Source organism: Odontomachus brunneus, unplaced genomic scaffold, assembly GCF_010583005.1.
Source record: "Odontomachus brunneus isolate Ranch 3 - 2012 unplaced genomic scaffold, Obru_v1 Obru_scaffold_116, whole genome shotgun sequence".
NCBI classification, from domain to species: Eukaryota; Metazoa; Arthropoda; class Insecta; order Hymenoptera; family Formicidae; genus Odontomachus; species Odontomachus brunneus.
Genome location: NW_022639566.1, coordinates 642,182 through 651,939, shown reverse-complemented (window position 1 = coordinate 651,939; position 9,758 = coordinate 642,182). Strand labels below are relative to the sequence as shown.

Here is a 9,758-nt window from a genome sequence, read left to right as displayed (position 1 = left end):
CACAGAGAGAGAGAGAGAGAGAGAGAGAGAGAGGGGGGGGGGGGGGGGGGGGGGCGAGAGAGAGAGAGAGAGACTGAGAGAGACTGAGAGAGACTGAGAGAGACTGAGAGAGACTGAGAGAGACTGGGAGAGACTGGGAGAGACTGGGAGAGAGAGGGAGAAAAACTGAGAAACAAAGAGAGACAGGAAGTAACCGGGAGAATCAGTGAGAGACAGCGAAAGAGGGAAAGACAGAAAAAAGGCAGGGAGAGATAAGGAGTGACAGGGAGAGACAGGGAAGAGCAAGGAGGGACAGGAAGAAGCAGGGAAAGACAGGGAGAGACAGGGAGAAACAACGAGAGACATGGGGATATACGGAGAGACAGATAGAGACAGGGAGAAATATGGGCAAATGAAAACAGGAAAGGAAAGATAGAGAAACGAGGGAAAACTGAAGACAGTTAATCGTTATATACTGACAGAGAGATACAGGGAGAGGCAGGGAAAGAGGGAGAGACAGGGAGAGACAGGGAAAGATAGGGGGAGACAGGGTGAGAGAGGGAGAAACAGGGAAAGAGGGATAGGCAGGGGAAGACAGAGAGAGAGATAGGGAGAGACAGGGGGATACACGAAGAGACAGAGAGAGACATGAAAAAATATGGGCAAATAAAAATAGGAAATGAAAAGTTATAGTTATAGTTGAAAAGTTATAGTTTCCCTCATTTATCAGATTTTCTCTTTTTATATACGTCATGTTTTTCACATTTTCTCAAATACAGCATTTAATATTTTCTCAGAAAAAACAAAAGATTATATAAATAATTCTTTATATATATAATTTTTAACATATCTACTTTTTCGTTGACTACTAAGATATACTTTTAATGCTTGCCAAGAACGTACTCGCGAAAACGCAACATAAAGTAGCCCATGATTAAATACATCTTTACAAAGATCTATTGCCACTATATCAAATGTTTGTCCCTGAGACTTATTAATTGTCATAACAAAAGCTAATTTTATTGAAAATTGTCTCCTGGTAACAGTAAAAGGATATATATTTTCACAATACAATATTATACGATTCAAGAAAACAATATCTCCTTTTTTATCATCGCTCAAGATCTTACATTTCAATAAATGATTACCAAGTTCAATAATTATTAATCTAGTACTGTTACAAAGACCTTCATTGATACTAAGATTTCTAATTAATATAATAATACAGTTTGGTCTTAAACGTAATTCATGAGGAGGAAGAGATGGCGGAGAAAGACTATTTAAATATTCTGGCAATATAACTTCATCAATATCATTATTACTATCGCAATTTATAACACTATCTATACTTGTATAAACTCGTTCGCCAGTAATATCTAATAATTCTACAATTTGTTTATTAATTTCATCAACGTCAATGTTTCTTGCCACAAGTATCGTAGTTGTAACTATTTTATCAAATATTTTTTTGTATTATATCACCATATGTCTATTACAATATCTGTTTCAACTGTCGTAACACATTCAGGAATTTGTATATTATTATCAAAATTTTTATCCCCCATGGCGCATTGCGTCCAAGCACTCGGGGGCTGCCAAAAAATTGGTGTCGACCCCGGGGCTTATTTGTATTATTTGCACCGGTTGAGGAGGGGTAACGGTGGAGACGGGCATACATGGACAGCAGGTCTTAAAGGATAGCAACCTTTGACTTTGAGAGACTGACAGCTGTATCATTTGGTACAGTAACATTGTTTCTCTCTGTAGTCGCCGTGCGCTCGGGATCGCGCCAGAGATGTCGCTTCCGAACGGCATCTCTGAGCGTTATCTAGGAAGAGGAGAGTGTTGTGAGCGTGGAGCGTCAGGTAGCTCAGTGGTTTAGAACAGTCATCCGGCAAGCGAAAGACCCGGGTTCGAGTCCCGGCCTAGCAAGACCACGCTCTCGATATTTTTCTCTTTCTGGAACGAAAAAGATATGCAGATCTCGAACGCACGGCGTTCCGCCGCCACCTAGTATGCCCTCCTCCTTCTATGGGGATATAAATTATCATTAAATGGGGATATAAATTATCATTAAATGTTCCATCACCTATAGTTAGTAAAAATTTTGCAAATTCTATTTCTTCAGGAAGAACTCGTATGTTTTGCGTTAGAGAAAAATTTACAAAATATTTCCAAGTAGAGCTAAATTTGATAGAAAGATTTACAATTTTACTACGAATACTATGCATCTTTATCGGAAGAAGTTGTTTAAAGTCACCAGCTAATAAAATAATTTTTCCACCAAAAATCATTACTCAATTACTCAATAATAATATCACGCAACGTTAATGTCTAGAGCGTATCATGGTGCCATAGGCGCTTTATCCCAAATAAAGATATCTACTTCTTTTAAATATTGAGCTTCCTTCGACTAAATTTTAATACTGGATGACGAATCATTAAATAATGGAACTGATAAACCAAATGTTTTATGAACTGTTTTTCCTTCAGGAAGTAACGTCGCTGCAATTCCTGTGAAAACCATAGTACACACACGTTTACCTCGAATTTTAGTTAAGTAATAAATAATATTATAAACAAATGTTTTACCTGATCCACCTGATAATGGACCATCAATATAGAAACAATTATTATTATGATTATTATTTTCTAATCGATTTAGCACAATATCAACTACTTCTTTTTGTTTCTCATTTATTTGGTTATATTGTCTCATACCAATTACTAATATTTGATTAGTTGGCAAACAATCGTCCTCTTTACTGTTTTCTGTTAATTGTTTCATTTGTGGAAAATCCGCTAAACTTTTATCTTCCGTACGAAGCAAAGAATTAATTTGAATATATGCTTTTCTTTGTCCTTGTAATATACCATATGTCTTGCATAATCTTCGGATATTGCTACTTTAAAATTTTCCCAAAGTTTTTCAGGATATAACGGATATGACAATGAATTAAAATACGTACAAATAACCTACGAAGTTGCGGCATCATCCATTTAACAGCTTCATTCATAGTTCGTCTCCATTCATCATCATCTTCAATTAAACCTAAAGCTAAATATGTAGCAGAAAACGTTTGATAATATTGTTTATTTATTCTCTTTTTTAGTTCTTAAATGTTCAAAACTTGTAGCTCCCTTAACATTGAGTAGTAATAACCGTAAATAAAATAATTCTACTTGAGTTGGACTAACAGAATATATTCGTCATATATAATTATAATGACTACTACGTTTAATCCAACATGAAATATTTCGACCATTAATTTTTTCTTTTTTAAATGTATAATAGCATGGAATTTCTGTATAAATAATTCTTTATAAATAATTTTTTGCTTCTTCATCACGTAAATTTAATGCAAAATAGTCTATTAACATAGTAACTTGATTTAAAGTAGAAGACATTGCATCTTCAATAGATTCATTTTCAATAGTTATGTTATGTTCATTAGATAAATGAACAGGCAAACTATGAACAGGCATTTACTACAGTATGGCTTTTATCTTGTAATTTCTTACCGAGTATACGGCAGCTAGCTTCGATAGTTCCTACATAACGAACTTCAATATAATCACGTATATCATGATCTATAAGTACATTTTCTGTTATTGGTTCAATTGTTATAGCAGCGACATCATGACCTTTATAAATATATTTATATAAATATTTAACAGATTTTATATTTGAAACTACTTCAACGTTAATATAACAATTAAATATAACTGACAATACAGGACTATACGGAACTACATGACGCCCTTATAGAAATATCATACTAAGAATCATTGATAATTACTTATTATCCAGTATTTTTAATACTGAAAATAAGTAATTATCAATGATTCTTAGTATGATATTTCTATAAGGGCGGTTATCAACTAAATTATCCATCCGGACGTTTAAAAGTCCTACTAACATTTCGTCGACGATAATAAGGATACGCATCTATATCCATTATAGTTTCTTCAAGAAATGGTCTCAGATAGTGTTTAGAACATTGTCCATTTATCATACACCAATCACCACATGGATCATATGTTTCATAACTATTTTATGTAAGATACGATTTTTACATGGATCAGGAATTTCAGCAGAAATATAATTATCATGTGAAGTTAACATGTAAATGTTAACATGTGAAGTTGTTATTTTAAAATTACGTTGTAATGTAATCAGTATATGCACATGGGGTAAACCATGTTTTTGAATTCAATAACGTATACATATGCTGCTACCTTACCAAAAAATTTTTGTTTAACAATTAAGTCGATTAAATAATCCTTCTTAAAAACTCGAGCACAAATATCAGGTCTATCATAAACATACTGACCAGAGAAAAAGATTTTCTTCAATTTCACGCCATTTTGGATTATAAGTCATCGTAATGAAAAGGTCTGGTTTACCAAATTTACTAACAATTGCCATTGTATCTTGATAATTTTGCAACATATTATGCGGTGATCCAATAAACGTAGAAGAAAGTACAATCATTTTTCCAATACGTCCATTTAAATTACCCATACAGCACAGAAAGTTGAAAAAACCTTGATGAGACGTTGCAATGTTAAAAGTAGAAGTGAGGATGTTTTTTCTAGATGGAATGTATGTTGATTATTCAACATTGATTACAAGATATTGCTGCAATGTTGAATATATTACGCGAAACACCTTTCATTTATGTATACAGGGTGTCTTCAAAATATAGGAACCCCTGAATATCTTTTTACAGTGAGGTTTTTCGATAAAACTTTCAAAACAAAAGTTGTTGGGTTTTAAAAGATATATTTACTGCTCTTATCAGTTTGAGCTTGGATGGTGTCTCAAAGGTCAGGACAAGGTCAACTTTGGTTTTTTTAATAGAAACATTTATTTTTCATTACGGAATTTTATTCTACGTAAAGAAATAAACAATTTTTGTTTGAAACATTTTTTTATACGACTTCCATTTTCTAAGATATTTTTTCGGAAATATGTACAAAATTATTGGTTTCTAAAATTTTTTACTCGAATTCTAAAAACTATTTGAAAAATTGAAAGAGATACAAATTGTTTATTTTCTTCTCATACAGCTGTAAGAATTTTTTTACAATTTTGTATTAACTTTTTAGTATTGCGTTTTCTTGCATTTTCTTGAAGTATAAAAAAGTTAATACAACATTTGGAAAAAATTCTTACAGCTGTATGGGAACAAAATAAACAATTTCTATCTCTTCCAATTTTTCAAGACAGTTTTTACAAATCGAGTAAAAAATTATTGAAACCAATATATTGGTTCCTGTCACGCATCTGGGAACGTTGTAGCCAATAAGAGCCAACGTCGAGTGATGTTGGCAGCGTTGGTGTAGCGATCGAGCTCAATCCAGAGAAAAGACAAAGGTGCATCAGTACTATAAGAATCGCTGGCGATTACAACCCAAAGCTTTGCAATAGTTTAGATACAGAAAACGCTAAAAGGTTTGCAACGGTAAATTAAAAAGGTATGTAAAACCCACATTAAAATATTGGTTAATTTGTGTTGAATTCGCCGTAGAAAGTTGAAAGTTTTTATAACCTCACTTTATAATACGTTGTGAATATATTACTAAATACAGATGTAAATATGCATGAAATGGTACGTTGTGTAGTATTAACGTTTTTTACAAACTTATCTTTATTATTATTAATTTTATGTTGTGGTAAAAAAGATCTGTTGAATGAACGTAAAAGTGTTCGCGCGCAGTGTAAACGTAAAAACAATGGTACAATATATGCAGAGACAGTGTGCATTTTAACATTGCTTTTATTTGGTAAAAATCAATTTAAAAAATTTCGAAAAATGCAATGTAATGTAATTTTACATTTTCAATATTTATACAAATTTGGAATGTCCTCTTAGTAATTGATATGTAGCAAAGAAAACTCAATAAAAGCGGTGTATTGTTTAGAATAATATGAGCGAATGTACTAAGACGTGTACAGTAATTCTGTTAAATTTTTGCTTCTTTCAGGAAACCCAACCCTGACAATGATCAGTCTGTGGCCGACGACTGAAATTTTGTTTGATTTTTAATACGTCTATATATAATTTTTTTTATTAGACAGCATTTTAATATATAATATTAAGTTTAAAAGTTTAAACATGGATGAGCCTAGGACCAACTAAGTACGATTTCGCAAACGTCGATCAGGCCTTTTACATCGCATTTAAAATATTTGAAACAAAGACGAACTGAGATTAAAGCTTAATCGACGTTGGTGAAATCGGTTATAGTTTCATTATTAAAAAAACGCCTACTTTGATTTTACAAACGTCTCCATGGCTATATTTCTTTTTTCGCGTGAATACATTTTAATAATCAGAAGTTTAAACGTCGATGAGTCTGTAGGCGACTATTTTTATTTGAAATGATTTTGAGAAACGTTTATATGCTTTTATATATTTTTTCGCCTTAACATATTTTAATAGCCGCAAGTCGATCAACCTGTGACCGATTACTTTTATTTTTTGTGATTTGTAAAAACGTTTATGTCTACATTTGTCTTGTATGTTACAGCCTTTTAATAATTATAACTTGAAACATTTATTACTAATAAAAATTTGTTATTATTATTACTGTATGTATGTATATATATTTGAATTCCAAGTTACTTAATTTCTGCACAGCGCAAAGTTTTCTATAATGTCTCTAATAACATCATAAACGAAATAAATATGTAATGATTTTGTAATCTACAAAATTTTGTGTGATTGGAAACAATTTTGAGTCTTTGAAAAGACATAATGTGTACTAAACTCTGAAATGATTTTTCTTCTTATAAGCTGTTGCCTGGAATCTATTTTTGAAATTATAAAACAAAATATTTTTCTTATCACGGGACGGATATAAGAGATTGGCGGCACAACTTTTCCTCGGACATGGTTGCTAATGTGAAATAGCAATCAGTTGTCATATCTGATGGTAAGTTCTGCCGTCACTACCTACCTCTTGCATCCCAGCAAACACAACGTTACATGTAACATACATAGGCCCATATTCTGTATCCTCTTTTATCTAAAAAAGTACCTCTAAAAGAGGCTTAGGAGTCACCTAATTGGGTGAGGAGCCACATTTAAGGCACTTTTATCGATAAAAGAGGATACAGAATATGGACCAATGTATTTTTTTATTTTTATTTTTATTTAGTTGCAATTTCCTACTCAATATAACTGTTGTATAACACGTATGTTATATAAAAGTTATATTGTTGAGTAGGAAATTACGTTACATGTATGTTATATTTAACGTTGTGTTTGCTGGGATCCGTTCTGTTAAAAGAAAACAATTGCTTTTTATAATTTAAAAATTAATCTTCGGACAAAGTTTTGTATAAAAAGAAAATTCGTTTCAGAATCGAATCAGGATTACGTCGTTTCGAAGACCCAAGATTGTTTCCAATCATCTTGTACATATGTGGTATCAACGTCTAAAAAAAATTGATTGAACGTTGATTAAACGTCTATAAAACGTTGATTTCAATATCCATAAGACGTTGAAATGTAAAGGAAAATTCAACAATCGCGGACATTTTTACATTGTATGAAGGTTTGTGCAATGTTGATTCTATGTTTCTCAATGTTGCTGCAATATTGACATTGTTGCAATTCAACATTCATTCTACATTGATTCAACAATTCTGTGCTGTATGGGTTATTAGCTTTATTTTTCATATAATCTATTAAGCCTTGATACGTTTCCACGCGTAATTCTTTTTGATGAATCTTACTATATTCTATTCTATCTTTTTCCATTTTTACATAATTATCTACAAGCCATTGTTAAAATAAACGACGACCTAATAAAAAAGTATTAAATTCATCTCGAATAGCCATACGATATTTAATATATTGTTTTCTAGTTATTCGTTTATGACTGTTTAATTTCGTTAAATAACGATGCCATCCTCGTTTTACCCATGTGGGTAAAACAATGGATAAATCCATGGTTCTACATTTGGATCCATGCTACTAACATGTTGCAAAATTTTAGTATTTCTATTATATATCGTAACATATGACTCAGGTATTTCCCCATCAGCAGTTGTACTAAAAACAGCAGCGACTTCATTTGTTCTTTGAATATTATATCGACGTCGATCCATCTCAAGTTTTAACATAAATGATAATTGTAATTCTGGTAATGACTGATCAGATTCCATTTCTAATAATTGTTGATTTTTTAGTTCTTCACCCATTTGATACGACTGTGCAAATATATTATATTCCCGCATTATATTTTCGAGGCATTGTACAATTTCTAAGTCTAAATTTGAATTCTGATTAAGTAGATAATCCATCGCCTCATTTGAATCGATAATAAAAAGTTGACCATAAGATGGACTTTCATTGTGCGCAGTATACAATGCTGTATTTATTTGATAATAAATTTGCCCTTGTACTTTAAAACAATATGGACTAGGTCATCTTTCTTGAAAATTAACCAAATTAGCATTAAAAGATGCAAAAGAAAAAGAGCTATTGTAACTACGAATATGTTTAAAAAAATCGTTAGATTTTACATTACTACCTTCAAATAAAGATCGAAGAAATTAAGGGAATTCAGGTAATGATTCAAGATATACTGCACCATGATTGCAACAATCATGAAACGAATTTCCTTTATTAGAAATCTTTTCAGCTGCAAAATGTTTTGCATTACAATGAATACAAGATATATTTATAGCCAAGATATATTTATACCAATATAATATTCACTTATGTTATCACGTGTAGAATTTTCATACGATATATTTGCAATATTATTACTACAATCAATATCCTTTTACAACTAATATCTTTTTATTCTCACAACGACGACGTCGATTTTCTGCATTTTTTCACGACGCCGTCGTTGAAATTCTTCTTTCTCTTCTTTATTGCGATATATTTTTCGTCTAGGCGTTTTTCATATAATTGAAAAATAAGTATGAGATAAAAGAGAAAAAATATATTTATTAAATAAATATATAATTATAGTAGTTCTATTACAATATTTTGAATAAAAGTATGATTTATATCTTTTATATTATTTTTTATTTTTATCTCAAATTTAATGAATAACAATTGTCAATATTATTGTTATCATCATCATCATCATCATAGTTATCATCATCATCATCATCATCATAATTAATATCATCATCATCACATAAAAATCATAACATACTTTTTACTATATTAACCAAAATTATATAAATTAAAATAAAAACAGATAAAAATTAAATTTATTCTTAATTAATAAATAAATTTTGAATGATAAATATGTTAAATTGGTAATTGATAAGATCAGTAAATAATTAAAACATAATTTTTAATTAATTTAATGAAATCTTCGCAAAATAAACAAAATATATAATTTAAATTAAACTCGAACCTGAAAAGAGAAAGAATAGATTTAATATTAGTATTACAAACATAAAAAATATTTTTATTCAAATTATAGGAAAAAATACTTACCATAAACTCAAAAATGAAAGGAAGAGTAATTATTATTTATAAGATTTAAATCAAATCTGAAATAAAAAAGATAAAATTAAAAGTTAACATTATCAATTACTTATAAATTGGAATAATACATCCTAACACAACAAGATTATAACTATACAGCACAAATGTTCAACAGACATTCTAGGAACATTCCAGGAATAGTCGAATATTCTAAAACGTGCTTAGAGAATATTTATTAAACATTTGTGCTATATGAATATATATATATATATATATAACTTTAATATAATAAATATTTATATATATTTACTG

At 30.5% G+C, this 9,758-nt stretch overlaps 1 protein-coding gene and 1 long non-coding RNA gene across 2 annotated transcripts in view; both read left to right on the top strand.

Annotated features, from left to right (window-relative positions):
• LOC116849434 (peptide deformylase, mitochondrial-like) overlaps positions 1–9,758 on the top strand; it is a 202,918-nt gene that overhangs the window by 120,053 nt on the left and 73,107 nt on the right. The window lies entirely within an intron of this gene.
• On the top strand, positions 5,146–7,658 carry LOC116849436. Its single transcript, XR_004379136.1, has 3 exons — positions 5,146–5,460; positions 5,971–6,921; positions 7,352–7,658. It is a non-coding gene; the product is annotated as an uncharacterized LOC116849436 (long non-coding RNA).